The sequence below is a fragment of the Polypterus senegalus genome, chromosome 7, assembly GCF_016835505.1.
Source record: "Polypterus senegalus isolate Bchr_013 chromosome 7, ASM1683550v1, whole genome shotgun sequence".
NCBI lineage: Eukaryota > Metazoa > Chordata > Cladistia > Polypteriformes > Polypteridae > Polypterus > Polypterus senegalus.
The window spans coordinates 56,273,741-56,294,638 of record NC_053160.1 but is presented as its reverse complement, the minus strand read 5'-3'; the positions used below and the strand labels follow the sequence as shown (position 1 = coordinate 56,294,638).

At 38.7% G+C, this 20,898-nt stretch overlaps 1 protein-coding gene across 1 annotated transcript in view; it reads right to left on the bottom strand.

The window, feature by feature from the left end:
* Nucleotides 1-20,684, bottom strand: part of adamts6 (ADAM metallopeptidase with thrombospondin type 1 motif, 6) — a 311,123-nt gene extending 290,439 nt beyond the window's left edge. The window contains exon 1 of the mRNA XM_039758682.1: nt 20,210-20,684. The gene's annotated coding sequence lies outside the window, so the exon portion shown is untranslated. The remainder of the gene's footprint in view (nt 1-20,209) is intronic.
* Between the last annotated feature and the right edge of the window lie 214 nt (nt 20,685-20,898).

Genomic DNA, 20,898 nt, shown 5'->3' with positions numbered 1-20,898 from the left:
GCCACAACATCTCTACTAGGCTTAGGTATGGGCTTTCATTATGCTACGATATGGTTTGATTTGGAAATTTTTGACATGTCTTCGTTTGCTCCTTGTGGGGTAGTGGGACATTTTTTTATGCTGGAGAATCTTCTATTGTTTATTGTTAGTTGTTGTTTTAATATTGTTAAAAATAAGTCATGGTGTTTTGTTTGTTACAAATGCTGTCATTTTGGGAATTTTGTTTATGGTTGCTACCACATTGCTTTGGGAGGGCAACCGGAAATATGCAGCATGTGAGTTCACAGTTGCAAAAGTATAAAGCCCTGCATCATGCACTTCCTGGTGATCCAAGATTGTGGATTCACCCAAAATTGCCAGAGCTCTTTTTCATTGTTTTTTTTTTTTTGAAGTTCTGGCTAGCAATTCTCTGCTTTGTTTTCCTGGCAACAATTTAGGCTTAACATTTTGATTTTGGTTTCTAGATTACTGATTTTCAGCTGCATTTCATTTCTTGTCTTATTTCAAAAACACCTCAATATTTTCCATTGCAGGCAGTACAAACTAGGACAATCTGTTTCTTTTAGCAATTAACTATTCTGATATGAACTTATTTTTGAGTTCTTGGATCGTTCTATTGCTACTCAACCTAGCAATACTTCAGCTTATGGATGAATTAGCTGGGATCCTCCATAAGAATTTCCTGATAGAGAGCAGAAGTCATGGTTTCTTCAGTTATAACAAGTCAACCAAATCCCGAGGCATCAAAGCATCCACCCACCATCACACTACTGCCACCATGTTTAACATGTTCTTATTGTGTAATATTGTGTTTGCTCTATGCCAGGTACAATGGGTCTCTTGTCATCTGAAGTGTTTAACTTTTGTCTCATCTGTCCATAGATCATTCTCCCAAAACACTTCAGATTATCCAGATGCTTTCTGACAAATGAGACAATTATTTTCTTATTGGTTAGCATTGGTTTCTGCCTTGATACTCTCCAAAGAAGCCTATTTGTGCTCTGGATCGTTTTGATTGTTGAGCCATGAACACTAATCTGCAGTTCTTTTGATGTTTTTTTCTGAATCCTGTGTGCCTGACCAGACACTCCTGGGAAGATTCATTACTGTCTTAAGTGTTTTCCATATGTTTTTTCTGACTCTGAGTGAGATAGTGATAATTTTGTAATAGGACCAGGACACGAGACATAGTCTAATAACATGCCAAGTTTGAAACCTGAAATCTAACCTTTATTTCGAGCCTATAACACTACCCAGGAAATCTAAGTCTATATATATGTTAAAGAACAGCTTGCTGACACAAAAAATGATTGTAATCTTGGATAGTGCAGAACTGGACATGCTAACTTTTATATGCTCACTCCAATGGTGACACACATGGCACGCACCTGGGTGTCTCTTGGTAAGGTTACAATGGAAAGTTGCAATGTAACTGTCAGAAAATGGAAGTGTTCACAGCAAACAAATATGCCATTGCAGCAAGAATATTTCTTAAATATGTCTCTTATAAAAAAATGCCAGAATTTACTATTTTGGGTTAAAAAAACATAATTGAATTTAACAAAAGGGCTTAAGCTACCTCAAAATACTGACAAAAATAAATAATGACGAAATACCAAAAATAATATGGAGAATATAGCTGTCACTGTGATTCAGTAGAATTCCAGCTCCTTGAAAACGGCTTTGTTTACTTTCCACACTGATTGATATTAACAATATTTCTTTCTGATTTCTTCAGGAAATTATTTTGATTGTGGCATTATGTGCTAATTAAATCAGGCAAACTGACTATGATTGTAAGGGACATAATAAGTAAAATTTACATTGAACAAGACTGCCTATGTTCAGTTAACTGAGTAACTGTCCCCTTAATAGGGTTCATTTAACTAGGGGAGAATTACTTTTACACGCAACATCAGTTGATGGTGGACAACTTTATTTATTGAGTAAATGACATCATTTTTAAACAGTGCTGTTTATTTCCTCATATGCTCTTTATCTAAGACTAGATTATGACTGAAGACACAAAAATATTCAGTATTAAAAATTTACAAGAACACAAGAAAGCATGAAGGAGGCACCTGCATTTTCAAAGCTCCGTACCTGAGAAACCACTTTTAGGAGATTTTTTACCTTTTTAAGTTTACTGACAACCACAGACAACAATCAAAGAATTTGTGTGTATCTCACTAGCTGGAAAGGATTTTTATTTTCTTGTCTGACAGTGATGGCAGCTCATGACCTACCACAACACAAAAATCATTAACAGACAAAAGTTTTATACCTCAGAAGTTGAGCGGTATGCAAGTGTTGCGCTTGTACTCACATATGTTCCTCGGAATCATACCCAAGCCGATGAAGAAGAACCCCTTTTTAAGTCAAGAACTTCCTAAAATTCATATTCTTGTTCACCATCAACCTTCCCCTTCAGGCAAATGAGGTGTTTTGATGTCTGAATATTTTCTTGAGTATATGTACCAGTTTTTTGGTTTGAAATGTGAAAACAAAGGTAAATTCTAAAATTTGAAGGTAATGCTTGATGATAAGTCACAGGGCCAATGTGTTTATTAATGGGATAGGGTTTGATTTATTGGGAAAAAAGTTGATGTCTTGAGTATGCACCTTCTGTCTAAACTTAAACTTCAGTGACCTTTCCCTATTTATGTCAGCCCTATGTTTGACACAGGCCCAAAGCATCAATAAATGCTCCCACATTTTTACCCAACTAGTGTGTAATCTTTTCAAGTATTCCAAAAGAATTGATATTGCAAAAAAAGTGGAAAAAGGAAAAACTGGAAGCAGGAAACCAAACTTGGTGCTCAAATGGAGACATTTTAGGTAAAAGACTATAGATGATGCTATGAAAAAATTCAGCAAGAGCAATAATATCGAACCAGTCTGATTAGAAAAACATCAACAGTACATCACAAGAACTTTTCTACATCTTGACTGACTCTTTCAGATTGACCGTTACAATAATGATGACAGCCTAAATGATTATGACCTTAATACCAATTTTAGTACAAAAATCTTGTGAAAACTTTTAGATAAATTAAGGACCTCAATCTAACAAAATAGATCTTGGTAACACATGAAGCCAAAAATAGTTATAAACGAGGAGCTTTAAAAAAATGACCATCTATAACTAAAATGATAGTTGGATCGTTTGATTGTAGTAGATCCATGATAAATTCCATGATTATGGAGGAGAGGGAGTCTGACGGATGCAATCATCCAAGTCTAGTGGTGGGGGTGGGGATGGTTGGGAGCAGGTCTACTGCCATAACAAATTCTTTAATGTCCTATGACATCTGCTGGCCACCTAAAATATCTAAACTCTTAGTAATAACAAGATGCCATTATAAAGGATAGGAATGTCCCCAGTTTAGAACATTCCCAGTAATCTGTTCAAATAATCTTTGCATAGGTGTCTTCACTGGAAGCAGACACAAACATTATGCAGTCTGAAAGGAACCCTGAATGTTGTTTGGCAATTCACATTTCACCATTCTACAATTTTATCTAAATTAATAATATTTTTGGTTCTACAGTTACATCTTTAGGTTCATATACTCTAAAAAAGAGTTTGCAGTTACATTACTCAAACCAGGATGAAAAGTAATAGAAAAATTACAGAGTGACCAACACAGTTGGAGTGTATTTAACCTTTCGGCTGCCTTTAAATACGTTAAATTCTTGCAATCTGTGAAAATAATAAATTGGTTGTGCAGAACCCTCTAATCAATGAAGCCACTCCAACAATTGGTAATTTTCCTGCTAGCACTTCATAGTCCCCAGCATCATACTTTCGCACAGAGGATGACAACTTCCTTGGAGCTATTTTGGGGCAGCTTAGTTATTGGCTAAACAAACAGACTTTATGGACAGAATGGTCTCCTCTCGTTTTTCAAACTTCTTATGTTCTTGTGTTGAAAAGTATGCTTAAGGGTGCATCTCATTCGTGTTTGGAATGTGTTGAGATAAAACGCCGATACTTGTAGCATCATCTTGAGCCTTAAAGGGTAAAGCAATAGCTGGCTAACAATGTAAATTTTCATTTCAAGTTACTGAATGTCTCCCGAGTGTCATCAGGCTAAAAAAACCTTTTATTGGACTTACTTGTCAGATTGAATATGGAGATAATCAGAGAGCTGAAATTCTCTATAAATTGTCTATAATAATTTGTAAATACAAAAAAAAAAATCTGCATCTGTTTTAAACCATTAGGTGATTTTGAATTTAAGATGTTATCATGATTCATCTCTAATCCAGAATTATTAATACAATAGCCCAAGCACTACACCAAAGATTAATAACAAACAATTTATTCTGTCTTAATCAGGATAGCTCTTACTCAGGGTTTCTTTAACTTTTTTAATCTTGTAACCCAATCTTGCCCTTCTTAGTATCTTACAGACCCTTTTCAAAGCGGAGCAAAGTCAATCGATCCATACATGACCTATTCTCATATAGCAGCAACTTGCAACCAAAGTTTAAGAAACTCTGCTCTAACTTAACCTGCTGTACTTTACATGAATTTTCATATCTCTGTATTATAAAAAAAATCCTGGGAGAGAAAGACGGGATACAAGACATGATCTTCACGTTAAGATCACGGAAGACACTTAAAAGACCCGCGAGACAAAAGAGATTGGCCACGGAGCGTCTCGCAGGGACCTTAAACATGAGACTTTGTGCCAAGAGATTGACCCAGGACCGTCTCACGATGACGTAGAAAATGAGATTCTTGCAAGACACACCCTACTTAAAACCAATATAGAATAAGACCACGGGCAGCAAAACACTCAGTTGTGTAAAATCTCTGAGCATACACAGATCCAGGGCTCTCAGTGCATATAAAGCATATAAGAACAATTCATTATAAATGAAACATGAACGTCTAAGTGAAGAAGAAAGCAGCACAGAGAAAAGAGACTCAAAAGCGTTGGAGAGAAAAAAAAAGTAAAAAAAAAAAAAGAATAATCTAGGTGCAAATTCAGAAAATAAGGAAAGTAATTATCAGGCCAGAACAAGTGGAATTAAAAAAAGCACGTCCAATCGGGCGCAGAATTAAAAGACAAAGAGTAAAAGACAAAGTAGAACTTCATAAAGATGTTCACAAACGCTGGTGCTAAACACATGCAGAGCAGGTTAGAGATTATGAAAGCAGTGGAATTCGAAAGGCTCAAAAAAAAAAACGTTGGCGTGATACACATGTGGAGAAAGTTAAAGGATATGAAAGTAGTAAAATTAGAAAGTATAAAAAAAGAAAGTAAAGATCGCAGTAGTGCAAACAAACAGAAATTATTACTCTAAAAAGGAAAATAATCGTCACGGACCAGGTGTCATTGAAAAAAAATGTAGGGCAAAGCGAGGTCAGAAATAACAGACAGTAGGAAACAAAGTAAAACGTCATAAAGAGGTTAAAAAACAAGGGGACCAAACACATGCAGAGCAGGTTAGAGATAATGAAAACTGGAATTCAAAAAACTAAAAAAAAACGTAGGCGCGAAACACATGCAGAGCAAGTTACAGAATATGAAAGCAGAAAAAAACGACAGTGTCAAAACAAAGAAAGTAAACATCGTATTAGTGCAAAAAAAGAGAAATTATTACTTGGAGAAAAAATGAAAAGGCAAATAGAGATCGAATATATGGACAGAGGGGATATGTCAAAGTATGTAAATATTGTAAGGCTTTGAAGTTGAAGTCAGAGAATTTCAAAAACGGAGTTTACCTCACATGCATTTATTGGTTACTTTGCAAAAAAAATGATTAACTGCTGATGATGTAGATCGTTTTGTCTGTGCTAAAACTCCAAACAGAGAAACCAGTCCTGAATTATGGTACAAAGTCATTACACACATGTCTCACTGACCTCATCTAAAAGATTCAGCATATTGGGACTTGAAAGATTCCAAGTATTGTTTTTACAGAAGTTCTGAAATAAAAGTGAAACCAATGAAATAGCAACAATTCAAAGAAAAAAAAAATCTTAAAAGTGTTTATCCGGAAAACCAAACATGGGGGTTGGCGAGTGAAAGTGAGCAGGGGGCGAAGCTCCCAGTTTGGAAAAAGATGGATATATCTTTGATATAAACCAGTACCCAAATGACCTAATACATCTCAATATATATTGTTAACAAACAACTATAAGGCCACCAATGCATTAGCCAATCAATGAGACATTACTTAATATTCATAATAACGAGAAGTTGCAATAAATGCAATTTCCATTCCTCTCCCCTTGAACACAAATCAAACTGTATATACATCTCAGATCCAGGTTCATGAATACTGTAATGTGATCAAAGTGAGATGAAATCAAAACCAGAGAATAATTATGTTTAACTGTAATCAAGCTAATGGCTTGACAATTGACACCAAGATGAAGAATACTGTCAATTTAATAAAAAAAAATAAGCTAGTAGGAGGATTCTTTTGGACATAACCACCCATGCCTTTTGTTTTAATCTGAGACAATGGATACACATGACCCTTGGGCAAAACAACCCTGTGACAGTGGCAGTTGCAGTTTTTAGTGGGACAGTGGCAACTTGGACCAGTAGTGTAAGTGAGGCAAGGGTTTGACGATGAGCTGCCTCAGAGCGATTAATGAGGGGGGCATTAGTTATTTAAGTATGAATGTGCAGTTGAGAGATTCCTCATTGACGGCTCTTGGTGTTGGTAGCGCAGTGACTACTCTGCTGTATTAAGGTTCTGACTCCAAGGAGAGAGGGGAGGAAATAAGAAATGGAAGAGAAAAGATTTCAAAGTGTCTGAAAACCAGCAGGAGAAGCAGAGTGTGAGATGTTGGTCAGAAGGAAGTCTCTGGCAGGAAGCAAGTGAAGCCTGAGGGCTCTAGAATGTAAGAGAAAAGAAAAAAAAATGCTTCAATGTGCCTGCTTGTTAAAGTAGGACATCCTGTCTCCATTTGTGCCAGTACATTTAAATTAGAAAATGAGATCATATATAATATTTAACTTTAATTTTGTTATCTGGTAACAGTTTACCTATAAGAAGTGTTATTTCCTTTATCCAGGTATTTACCAATAACTATAAATAATTAATTAAGTTGGGAATTTACATAATACTTGATGGCAGAGGGGTGTTTCCACAATATAATATTTATCTGTATGCTGATTGGTGTAATTGAAAAACCTTCTAGTCATTACAAGAAAATGAACCTTAGCTGATTAAACAAAGCTTTCTTTTAGATTTCTTCAGTCTGCCAAATTTCATTAACTAAAGGGCACACAGGAATCCATCAGTTTGTGTAAATAAACGACATCCATGTTTTAATTTCATTTGTAATGATGGCTCAAGACCGTTCTTTATTTATTGAGTATTTCTCAAAACAAGGGCTACTGCAGACAGTGAGGAAGTGAGTAGAGCGGACTCTGGGAAACTATAAGCCTATGCTGATGTGCCTGAAAATACCAGTACCCTTGACATCTTGAATCTACTGACCAATTACTGAATGGGAGTGGAGGGGATGTTCTTCACAGCAATCCTCACAAAGTGCAGGTGCAGAGTGCCTCAAGGCAAAATGCATAAATAGATTATACCACTCACTAAATGCAGAACTATCACATATAAGGATGCCTCAAAAAGAAGGTAGAAACTATTTAACATTAATAAAAACAACAATATCTGTACTCAGTTAATTCTAGGACCACAGCCAGATTGTAGAAAAGGAGTCAGAGACAAGCCAGACACAGTCAGAGTCCTGGAGACCTCGGCCAACTAGCCACCTCCCTGCTACAGGCCAGTTAGTGCTGGGCCGGCCAATCTGATAAAAGAACTTTTCAACCCAGTGGTTCCAGTTCTCCTTTATCTGAGATGACTTTTCCATAGGTAGGCAATAAACATGGAAGCGGTACCAAGTGCCACATGAGGTTACCAAGAAGAGAAACGTAATAGAAGAGTGCTAGTATCAGTTTACAAATATCGTATTACTTATATTTTAGTACTAAAGATTAACACCATAGATGCAGTATGCACAGCTAATCAGCATCTCTAGTCAGGGTATGCTAAACTAAATTAGTGAGTCTCCCGTCTTGATTTAAAAGCTCAGGTAGACAATTCCACACCTTCGGGGCCCTGTAGCTATAAGATCAACTTCCCACTGTTTCTTTGTTAATCTTTGGAATTATAAGAAGGCTGTCATGTTGAGATCTTAATGTGCACTCTGGTTTGTAAGTAATGATAAATTCAGACAAGTAAGCAGGGCCTTGAATATTTACGGTTTTATATCAGTGTTTTTCAACCAGTGGTGTACCGTGAGAACTACCCAGGTGTGCCGAGGAAATAACAGTGTAGTGCTCCTGGGTCTGAGCCTGAGAGGAACAAGCTCCTAAGGTGGTCAAGACCTGTCTGAGGACCACAGGACTACCTGGAGAAGCTGGCATAAAAGCAGCTTTGCGACTGGTATGTTGCAGACACGGCACTTAGAGCACTTTGGATGCATCTCCCAGAGCCTCTGCCTGAGTGTGTGGTTGTCAGCAAGTCTCACGGGGCTGCTTGATAGTGGGCATACAAGTTGCGGGCTAAAGGATGAAGGAGTTGCGGTGTCTGCGAATGCTGATCTTGGAGCTGTTTTTTAACTGACCTGTCTGGAAGTCTGGACAGTTGAGCACATGTATCAGATATAACATGTTTGTGGACAGTAGAACAGTGATTTGCCTTGGGGTGTTTTTGGTTACAAAAAATGTGCAACCACAGTTCAAATGTTAGGAAACACTGCTTGATATGTTAAAAGGAGGATTTTGAAATCTCCTTAACTGAGAGCCAGTGTAATTACTTAAGAACTGGAGTTATGTTTTCATACTTGCTGGTTCTTCTAATAATTCTTGCAGCAGCATTCTGCATTAACTGAAAGCTATATAAAGAATGATATGAACAGTCAGTGAACACTACATTGTAGTAGTCAATCATGCTAGAAATACATGCATGCATTCATTTCTCAGTATCCTGCATATTTAGAAAACACCTTAATTTTCTAACATTTATAAGAGGAAAAACAGGTTTTGAATAGTTTTGCTCTAAACAGCATGCTAGTATCAAAGATAATGCCTAGATAGCAAGCTGATTCAATAACACTAATAGTGATTCCAACTTAGTAAAATAATGACATTCTCTCTAATAAGTAACATTTATGTTGTATCTGTGTTCAGAAAAATTATCAACTGGCCATAGTTTAACAATTACAGTAGCCTCCTGTTTAAGTACACATCCCGGATATGTACGCATATTTTTCCCTAAAATTCTGGGTTCAAGACTTATTAGTTAAACATGTCATGAATCGTCATTTGGCGAAGGTTTTGAAGTTTCTTGCGTTTGGCTTTGAGGGAGACAGCCCGGATCTTGCTCTGAAATGATTGAAACGATTTCTTAAGATCATCGAATGTATCTTCAACTTCAATTTGAACTTCAGAGCAGCTGATCCTCGATGTCGGGAACCTGCTTGTAAAGGGATTCGAACCCCTGAAATACAACTCCACTTTCTAAACCGGCATTCAGGTCTTGAGGATCAACGTCGTCATCATCATCATCCATCACTGTTTCAACAATTTTCACTGACTCCAAATGCTCTTCAACATCTTCCAATACCAATTTTGCTTAGCTTCGAGATGATTTCGCAGCGTTGAAACTCATTGAGATGCTCGCTGTTTGGTTTCTTTGACATCGTAGCAAAATGCAAGCTATTTGGGAGTGGCAGCTAAGTACGCACAAACTTCGCTGGTTCAAGTTGCGTACTTAAGCAGGAGACTACTGTAATCAATGGAGAGATATTTTTGTTATGATAATCAGTTTCCACTTTGTTTTCGATGTGTTTTATTAGAACTGAATCTTTATATGTACTAATTCTGTATTCAGTAATTTGTATAATCTATACTTGTATTTTACAAATTTTACTTGAAAATTTGCCACGGCAGTCTTTTCCTGCACTTAGTGAAGAGCGCTATACAGAAACAGTGCATATTGTATTTTAAAAATTGAGTACATGTTTATACATTGCATGCAAAACAAATTACAGTTACACAGTCTGGGAGGTTCATTCCTCTTCAATTAATTTACATTTATCTTATCTGGTATGAATTGAAACAAGGCGTAAGGTGAGTTAATGTAGCAGAATGTTACACAAATTGCTGAGGTGACACTGTGTTCCTTACCATACAAGCAACTCTGCTGGCACTTCAGTAACTTGCACTGAGATTTGTTCTGAGTGAAAGCGAAAAATACATAAAACTAGCCAACCTGCGGCGTATAATCAGGCCGTTTTTTTTTTAATGATTTTTAAGCACAGGGAGAAAATTAACATTTGAAAAATCGGTAATGTAATAAATCAGCAAGAAAAGCAACATTGTAACAATGCACGGAACGAACCAACACACAATCGTCCGTGCGGCGCTCAGGCGTGGAGGGTGGAACAGGAGGAGAGGAGAAGGACATCCATTCCGCTCCCTCTGTCATGCTAATCTGCTGATTTCTCGTTCAGTATGCACTGCCTGCTCATGTGCCCACCTCCAACTCATCACTCGAGTCGTTGTCGTCTTTGCACAGTCCAGATACAACTGTGACTCACGTAGACTTTTCATTGTTCTGTTCGGTTTTGGCTGCCTTTCTATGTATAATCCACCAAGACACCCGACCACGGTAGTAGCGAGGTGGGAGGGGGGTGTGTACAAAGTGCAGGAGCATCTAAGAAGACGCATGTTTGTCACGGATGCAAATTGCTGTATGTAGCGTGTAAAACAGTTTGCTATGGTGCACGCACTCATGCGTCGTAACTGAAAGACTGCTTACTTCATTGTGTATACGACTGTAGGTGAATGAAAAGATGAAACTTTGGAGAGGGCAACATACAATACAACGTTTATTACACGTTGCATACAGCGACTCACATTCGCGACAAATTGTTTTACACGCTGCATACAGCAATTCACATTCGCGACAAATATGATTCTTCTTAGATGGTGCTGTCGCATCCACCCATGCTCTCAAAGCATACACACTGTCTGGTCATGTGCCCGCTCGCAAGAGCAACTAACAGAGACCCGCCCACCAACTGTAAGACCATGGGATACCCCTCGCAAACTGTTCTACACGCCGCATACAGTGATTCAAATCTGCGACAAACAAACTGGTTTACACACCGCATACAGCGATTCACTTCTGTGACAAACAAACTGTTTTACACGCCGCATACAGCGATTCCCATCTGTGACAAACAAACTGTTTTACACACCGCATACAGCGATTCACATCCACGACATGATTTTTATTAGATGGTCCTGTCGCGTCCACCCTCGCAATCGAAGCATACATACTGCCTTGTCATGTGCCCGGTCGCAAGAGCAACTGACAGAGACCCGGCCACCAAGTCTAAGACCATGGGAAACCCCTAGAAAACTGTTTTACACGCTGCATACAACGATTCACATCTGCGACAAACAAACTGTTTTACATACCGCATACAGCGATTTACATCCGTGACAAACATGCCTCTTCTTAGATAGTCCTGCCGCGTCCACCCTCGTTCTCGAAGCATACACACCGCCTGGTCATGTGGTGCCTCTGTGTGAACCAGTCAGGCACAGAGAAGGCCAGTTGCTGAGAGAGCGTTTCGACTGCTGCAGGGCCTGTATTGGTGAAGCAGGTGAGACGGTAATGAAACAGAGGCACAGGGCTTATTGGTTTTTAAAGACTGCTTCCTTCATTGTGTTCTAACCTCAGTTTTAAAGGATTGTTTTAAGGAGCCCATGGGATACCCCTCGCAAACCATTTTACACGCTGCATATGGCGATTCACCTCTGTGAGAAACATGCCTCTATGAACAGTCAACGTGGCTCAGAAGTGCATGTGGACTCTACGACAGACAAACATAAATGACACCATTTTTTCTGTGTCGTCGCGTCCGAGTTGGTGGGCGTGGCCCTGCGAGTTGTCGTCGTATCCAATGGTCTTGGAGTTGGTGGGCGTTGCTCCTTCCTGTGTGCGCCATAGGTGTCTTACTTGTCGGCAGCTTAGTGAATCCACGCCCCTTCCGGCATGCTTTCCATGGGTGTCTTGCCTTTCCATGGGTGTCTTGCCTTAGTGAATTATATATATAGATATACAAGTTGCCACCTTTGTCAATGTAAACGTAAAGCAGTAAATTAATAATACATTGAGGCTGCACAGAATGCTGCTCTGTTATAAGGTGGGCAATTAGAAATATTTGCCAATGCTTTTAAATGGCATTTTTTGCAAAACTCAAAAATTTATACAGCACACTCTAGAAGAAGAATGGACTTCCCCAACAAATTTCCTTGAAGAAAAAGTATGACAAAAAATGGCCACTGGGAACAGAGCAGTTTGATACAGATACTGTAGACATGATGACAATAGTAGGTGCTTATTGCTTGTTAGAAAAATTAACCTAAAAATAATCATTAGAGTTCAAAAAAATGTTTATGGTAGAAGAATAATAAAAAACTGCAGGGTTTATTTATGTAATTTTGGAATTTATATTATATGTTTGCTTAAGCAGTATCAGCAAGTCTTTCAGGTAATTGTCACCTGCAGACACTTTTGCTATTTTTTTTTTTACGATGCCCTGACTGAATACTGTCATGTCAAGAGTATTGTAGTAACCACCCCCCCAACATACGATGTTTGGAAGGAAGGCACAACAGGACAAAGAAGTGGTTGCAAGAAATGGTTTCTTAAACAAGCGAATGCAAAGCAAATATACTAGGAAATTAAACAGGAACAATTTACAACCAACTATATACCTCTCAATGTTATGGCCAACAGAGATGTCCTAAATACTCTGTTTCCCTTTTTCCAAACTTTTGCTCGTAAACCCCACTTCCACTCCACTGAAATTCCCCTTACCTTCCATTTTCTCTTGCCATTGTCAAACCATTCACTTACACACAGTTCTCCATGCTGCTCATACCATACACAATATATATATACTGTATATATATATATTATATATGCCCTATATATATATATATATATATATATATACAGTGGTGTGAAAAACTATTTGCCTCCTTCCTGATTTCTTATTCTTTTGCATGTTTGTCACACAAAATGTTTCTGATCATCAAACACATTTAACCATTAGTCAAATATAACACAAGTAAACACAAAATGCAGTTTTTAAATGATGGTTTTATTATTTAGGAGAAAAAATCCAAACCTACATGGCCCTGTGTGAAAAGTAATTGCCACCTTGTTAAAAATAACCTAACTGTGGTGTATCACACCTGAGTTCAATTTCCGTAGCCACCCCCAGGCCTGATTACTGCCACACCTGTTTAAATCAAGAAATCACTTAAATAGGAGCTGCCTGACACAGAGAAGTAGACCAAAATTACCTCAAAAGGTAGACATCATGCCAAGATCCAAAGAAATTCAGGAACAAATGAGAGCAGAAGTAATTGAGATCTGTCAGTCTGGTAAAGGTTATAAAGCCATTTCTAAAGCTTTAGGACTCCAGCGAACCACAGTGAGAGCCATTATCCACAAATGGCAAAAACATGGAACAGTGGTGAACCTTCCCAGGAGTGGCCGGCCGACCAAAATTACCCCAAGAGCCCAGAGACGACTCATCCGAGAGGTCACAAAAGACCCCAGGACAACGTCTAAAGAACTGCAGGCCTCACTTGCCTCAATTAAGGTCAGTGTTCACGACTCCACCATAAGAAAGAGACTGGGCAAAACGGCCTGCGTGTCAGACTTCCAAGACGCAAACCACTGTTAAGCAAAAAGAACATTAGGGCTCGTCTCAATTTTGCTAAGAAACATCTCAATGATTCCCAAGACTTTTGGGGAAAATACCTTGTGGACTGATGAGACAAAAGTTGAACTTTTTGGAAGGCAAATGTCCCGTTACATCTGGCGTAAAAGGAACACAGCATTTCAGAAAAAGAACTTCATACCAACAGTAAAATATGGTGGTGGTAGTGTGATGGTCTGGGGTTGTTTTGCTGCTTCAGGACCTGGAAGGCTTGCTGTGATAGATGGAACCATGAATTCTACTGTCTACCAAAAAATCCTGAAGGAGAATGTCCGGCCATCTGTTCGTCAACTCAAGCTGAAGCGATCTTGGGTGCTGCAACAGGACAATGAAACACACCAGCAAATCCACCTCTGAATGGCTGAAGAAAAACAAAATGAAGACTTTGGAGTGGCCTAATCAAAGTCCTGACCTGAATCCAATTGAGATGCTATGGCATGACCTTAAAAAGGCGGTTCATGCTAGAAAACCCTCAAATAAAGCTGAATTACAACAATTCTGCAAAGATGAGGGGGCCAAAATTCCTCCAGAGCGCTGTAAAAGACTCTGCAAGTTATCGCAAGCGCTTGATTGCAGTTATTGCTGCTAAGGGTGGCCCAACCAGTTATTAGGTTCAGGGGGCAATTACTTTTTCACACAGGGCCATGTAGGTTTGGATTTTTTTTTCTCCCTAAATAATAAAAACCATCATTTAAAAACTGCATTTTGTGTTTACTTGTGTTATATTTGACTAATGGTTAAATGTGTTTGATGATCAGAAACATTTTGTGTGACAAACATGCAAAAGAATAAGAAATCAGGAAGGGGAAAATAGTTTTCACACCACTGTATATATATATATATATATATATATATATATATATATATATATATATATATAATATAATATAATATATATGCCCTCACCATACATAAAAGTCTCTCAGCCAGGATGCTACCATATATTCTCTGAAAATCTGAAGACAACAATTTGGAAAATGTCTGTCTGCAAGAGTAGTGGCTCTCAAAGTATGGTCTGCATTAGTCGAAGGGTCTTCAAGGCACCAGTCATATCTGAACAAAAAACTTGATATTTCAACAATTCAGATACAGTATGTTAGTCCATTTTGTATAGTAGTAGTAGTTTTTAAAATTTACACACACATAATGATCACTCACATAAACCCTTGCATACCAAGTTATGTCATAGCATGATCATTGCAGGGCGCTACAGTGGTACTCCGGTTTCCTTCCACAGTCCAAAGACATGTGGGTTAGGTGCATTGGCAATTCTAAAATGTGTGGGTGTGTGTAGGCTAGCGCCCTGCCTGGGGTTTTTTCCTGCCTTGCGCCCTCTATTGGCTGGGATTGGCTCGGGCAGGCCCCCGTGACCCTGTTGTTAAGATATAGCGAGTTGGATAATGGATGGATGATCATTGCATTGTTAAACAACCTGTTTCATCACACCTTCAAATGCATTGTACTTTAATGATGTTTTTTTGCTGGATAGATAATGGAACGGTGCATAAAATTGACATTTCAGCCCTTTCTTCCTTCATTCTTTCATCTCTGTTTATAATCCTACATTTACTGGTGTAATTCTGTTTCTACAGTAGTTATGGTCTTCCATGGCTTATAACAACAAACAGATGTGTGTTCAAATAATATAATAGTGAATTGGCATTGCTAAAGTTGCCCGTGTGTGTGTGTGCGTGTCTGTGTGTTCACCCTGTGAAGGACTGCCATTCTGCCCAGATTTTGAACATGTCTTGCACCAAATGCTTGCTGGAATAGACTCCAGCTACCCAGCATCCCTACCTTGGATAAGCAGGTTAGGAAGATGAATTAATTATTATTATTAATATTATTATTATGCTTATAGCAGAGAAAAAAAATATGACTAGATTAATTTCTTCCTAGCATTCATCTTCCACTTTTCAGCACATTGCTTTCCACTTTTTGCGATCTAGTGAATCCTCAACGTCGTGTTGACTTTGCATATGGCATCCCTCAACTGATCGAGCCAGTGTTTCGTTTGGTGCCCACGTGGCTGCTTTTCCTCAGGGCTGAGGCGTAAGATTGTCTTTGCCAGTGACTACTCTTCGCTGCAAGTCAACAGGACGTAGCATCGGAGACAAGCTACTCTATTTTAATAAAGTAATGGAATGAATATATTGAGGACAGCAATTAATAATAATATGATTGGCCAGCAAAGTAGCACTGCTTTCTTGTAGTGAAGGACACTGGAGTCTGAGTGTGCAAGGGTTGCATGTTTTCCTCAGATTCTCTGGATTCCTCTCATAGTTCAAACACATGAAAGTTAGGTGGATTGTCATTGCTAAGATGGCCCGTGTGTGTCTGTGTGTTCACCCCGCAATGGACTGGAACTAGGAATTGTCCCTGCCTTGTGTCTGAAACATGGCCCTGCCCTGGATAAGCAGGTTAGGAAGATGGAAGGACAGATGAATGGATTCCTGGGTTTCATTTGATTATATACTACATGCCTGCACAATATTCTCTCTGCCTGAAGCAAGTGCATGCATTGTTAATCTAGCAGCAGTAGATAATCTTTTGGCATAAAGAAATAAGCTTCCATATAGTGAAAGAATAAAAGGGATCGTTAATGTGGCTGTCTCAGTTACAATTGCCTATTTGTTTACAGAACAGAGGCATCAATTCATATTTGTGCATCACCATTCAATAATGTCAGTTACAGGTGCTTGGCGATTACTTTCTGACGTGCATCCACAGCCCTGGGGTCAAGCAGGCGGCAGCGAGAGCAGTTACAATGGAACTAAAACAGTGCCACAGAGAAATACTAGTAGGGTAGTTGGCAAATGAACACGTACACGTATTCTTCTTTTAAAATGGAAGAATCTCACAACAGTGGTTTGCTTTTTGCTTTTTCCCTTCTTAAAACATTCTTTGCCAAAAATGTGGATCAACACTATGGAACATTTTTGGCTTGAAAAGTCGGTGTATTTGGTAAGTTTTAAGACTTTTGTATTCACCAATGGACCTGTGTATCTATCCTTCAGTTCCATTGTAAGTTGCAAGAACAGACAAGGCGTTTATAGAATTTATAAAAAACACTTTTCTTTAGAACACAGTTTTACGTGGCAAATGAATATACACCTTGAGTGTGAAGAAATAACTTCAACTTGAAAAAATGCCAAACTTTTCTCTTAAGTCCTCTAAGACTTCACCACCAGGTGACAAAATGCCTCTAATAAAGCATACTAATAAACCAGTGCAGTTTTCATGGAAAAGACCATAACAGAGCATAGCTGCTTCTGCACGCACAGAGTCCACCCCAATTTAAATGATATCAGTCTGTCTGTCTGTTGCTACAATGTCTTTTACCTTCATATTTGTGCTAATCTGTTGCAGCCTGCTCACAATAACTAACAATTTGGTTATTATAATTCAGTTTAAAGTCTTAACCCATATTTTGCACCAACACAGCAGCATCTTTTCTCATCGTCAACTCTTGTGGCACAGTTCACATTTTGCTTTATTAAGATGCTATAGCCGTATATGACATCTTAAGTAGTGTTTGGACTAATGTAATTGCAACATTCAACTTTAGAAGTTCAAGAACCTTAACAATATAGTAATGAACACTGGCAAGAGAACACCACTGCAACATCACTCAGAATGTTCAATGTGGTCCTTTGTAACTAAGGTATTTTTATGTATTTACTACATAGCAATTAGACTGCAGCCTAACTACTACATTCCTAAAAGATTTCCTTGTTCGAGCCATGTGGATGAGCTCTAAAGCTAACACCATGGAACACTACATTTGACTTTCTTGTAGACAATAAAAGGTTTTATTTCAGTTCCACTCCTTCCTGCTTCTTCCCCGTCTGCTGTTCTTCCAATGCAGTCATCTCTCTCTCTCTCCCCAACACTTTAAAAAAAACTTGCTCTCCTATCTAACCATTCTTCTTCCCTGTTGAAGTTTGTGGTACCATGGACAAAGGACATCTGCTACCACTGTAAAGTACTAACTGTTGTTGCTTATTAGTTTGGGAAGAGTTATAAAGCCATTGTCAAACAATTTGAAGTTCATAATGTTACCGTGTGATTGACTACTTACGAATGGGGAAACTTGAAGGGTTGATAACCTTCCAGGAATGGATATCACAAAAAACTCACCCAAAAATCAAATCGTATGATCTTAAAGAAGATCACAAAGGCTCAAAAGCTACATCTAAAGATCTACAGCCTTGTGTCAGCTTTGTAAATATTACAATTTATGTATATGACTGTTTCATCAGAGAATCACTGAGCAAGTACAGCTTTCTGGGAAGGGTGATAAGTAGAAAGTCTGTTACACTAAACTGACCACAAGACTTTTGGTGCAGTGTCCTGTGAACTGACAAGACAAGAGTAGAGTTGATATTTACAAGACAATATTTGGCAAAAACTAAAAACAGGGTACCAAACGAATTTCATAGCATCTGTCAAACCCAGTAGTGGAAAGGAGATGGTCTGGGGTACTTTTGCAGCCAAATTACATGAACGCCTCGTAATCTTTGAGTCCCCCTTTTTCAAGAGGAAAATGTGACTTCATCTGTATTCAGACTTGGCTGAAACTGTTAGTGCAACAGTATAATGATCACACACATTTGCACAGCAGACACATTATCAGAAACTGGAATGCCTCAGAAGAAAGGTTCTGCTTTTATTGAAACACTTCCTGATTACCAACTAATCATCTGTCATTGAATAACAAAATTTCTCTCTAATTAAACTTAATTCATATGAAGTAGTAAGTGTGTACTTACTTTTCACTCGTGGCTTTCGCATGCTGTTATTATTCATTTAAAAACACAAGCCAAAGTAAATAACTGTTATGTGTTGGATGTCAGATGAAATTAGGATGATCTCATTTCGAAATATTATTGGAATTAAATGGACTGCCAGCATCTTTTCACGTGGCTGTATTTAAATAATATATATTGTCTGCATTTTTCCACATAAATGCACCACCTTAGTTTCACCACTTTTCAGTGGATGGGAAAACCACACTATTTCTTTTTTCCAAGCAGACATAAGCAGTGCCCCTCTATTCAAGTTGTAGCTACGATTCGTATTATCAGAATGAGAAACACAGCGCGGATGGTCAGTCTCACGATGTTTCTCCTGCACGCTGGCCATGCAGCTGTCAGATGTGTTTGTTTTTTTACTTTACGTTTACAGCAGCACTAGTGCGCACGGATGTCTAGACAAGATAGCTCCAGGTGGGTGCTTCATCGTCAAAGAGACTTCGGGTGAAATCCGGACTACAGCAAGTGTACTTGGAAAAATAATGCAACTTCACCATCGCATATGCACGGGCTTTACCCCGGGAGCACGGTGCAGATTTCGCTTACTGTGCAAATTTCCAGGAACTTTGCGTGTAGACAGATAAATGCGGTTATTAATCGAGGAAACCACGTTTCCTGTCACACAAGGCTCGGAAACGAGAGACCCTTTTTAACGTCTCCCACGGCTGAAAATATACTGCACACTTGTGGCGTTGGGTATCAAAAACTGTGCATTGTTGTACTGCATTAAGTTGTGGTCAAATAAGAAGAAGCAGCAGCAGAAAACACACACTCTCTGGTTTGGTTACACTGAAGTTATCCAACAGTCCGCTTCCAGACAGCTGCGCTAAATCTATTTGGATAAAAAGGAGTGTGACCCAGACAGTTGGCAAGGAGCCCAAAAGCATAACACCGGCAAGTCAAATAAAAACAAGTGTCTTTGCAGTCCCACAAAAAGCGAGAGACTGGGAGTGCATCTTTCGGTTCTCTTTTTATAGCACACAAAACCAGCTAGCCATACATAATCAGAATGGTACAGAGCGTTAGCTGAAATATAATAATAATAATAATACCAAGAAGAAGAAAAAGAAGAGGAATCTCAAAACCCAGTCAAGTTGTTCTCTAAACCATTAATTAAAGGATATTCACTCAGACCACATTTACATCAAGTCCCGATCAGCATTAGGACTGGAAAAAGAGCGACGGTAGCCCATTAACAGGTTAAAAAAAATCTAGAGGTTATCAGCTATAGGTTACATCGGTAGCACTCTGTTGATCAGACTCAATGAATGGAAAACTATGCTTCAGTGCGAATTTTGGATGCAGTACTTACAGGTTTATTAAAGCAAACTGCCAATACAATTCTGTTTAAACTGGCTATCGTCATCACAGTTATAAGGCATACACCTCTTTCTAAAATCAAAATGAGAGTCGAGCAAACCAAACGAAACTTGCAAACGGACACTTGTCAATTCATATATCTCGAAGGCCAGCTTGTCTTGGCACGTCGTATGTTCTACAGACTACTGCTTTGTTAAAAATGTACAGTGCATTACAACAGACAGACATGCACGAGAGTCGTTTACGGGCAAATAAATACTGCAGAAGAAAACTCAGTTACCGCTTTCATCTTCATTGTCACGACTTGCACTGTAGACGTCCACAGACAATGGGGTCTGTCAGCATATGAGGTCCCGAACCGTTTCACTGCTTTTCTTCCCTTTTTACTCCTCTCGTCTTAAATTTATCAGGGTAAATTTGATGCAGACCTGAGGAATTCAGAAATTTGCTTTTTTCCCCAGAAAAAAATGGGGACGGCAGGGAGACAGATGGGTCTATAGACATGAGTTGATATCTTGGCAGCAATGTAATTCCATCAGTTCAGTAATAAATTGAATCAGATTATTTTAATATTGTTTTCCTCCCTCCCTTAATAACTAGAAGCTGAGTTTCAGAATCAAAAAATAGACAACCATCACAAAGTAAGTCGCTTGTATAGTCTTGTCCTTGGAAAAAAAAAGAATTACCCCAAACTTTAATACAGTATTAAAGTACATTGTAAGAAAGCATGCAAGACAGTGCCGCGGCCGCCTTCATTATCGTACCGGCCTATAGCCAAGTTTAGCGCTGCAGAGATTTGGCAGGGAGGTACAAACTGACGTCATGAAGTTAGCTATCCCTCTGCCTATGTCTGTGATTTGCGCATGTTCATACATAGAGTCACGTGAAGGGGAGGGGGGATCGGGGGTACAAACAGGGTAAAAAAAAATCATTCAGATAGACACAAGTTAACTACGATAGATCGAATGT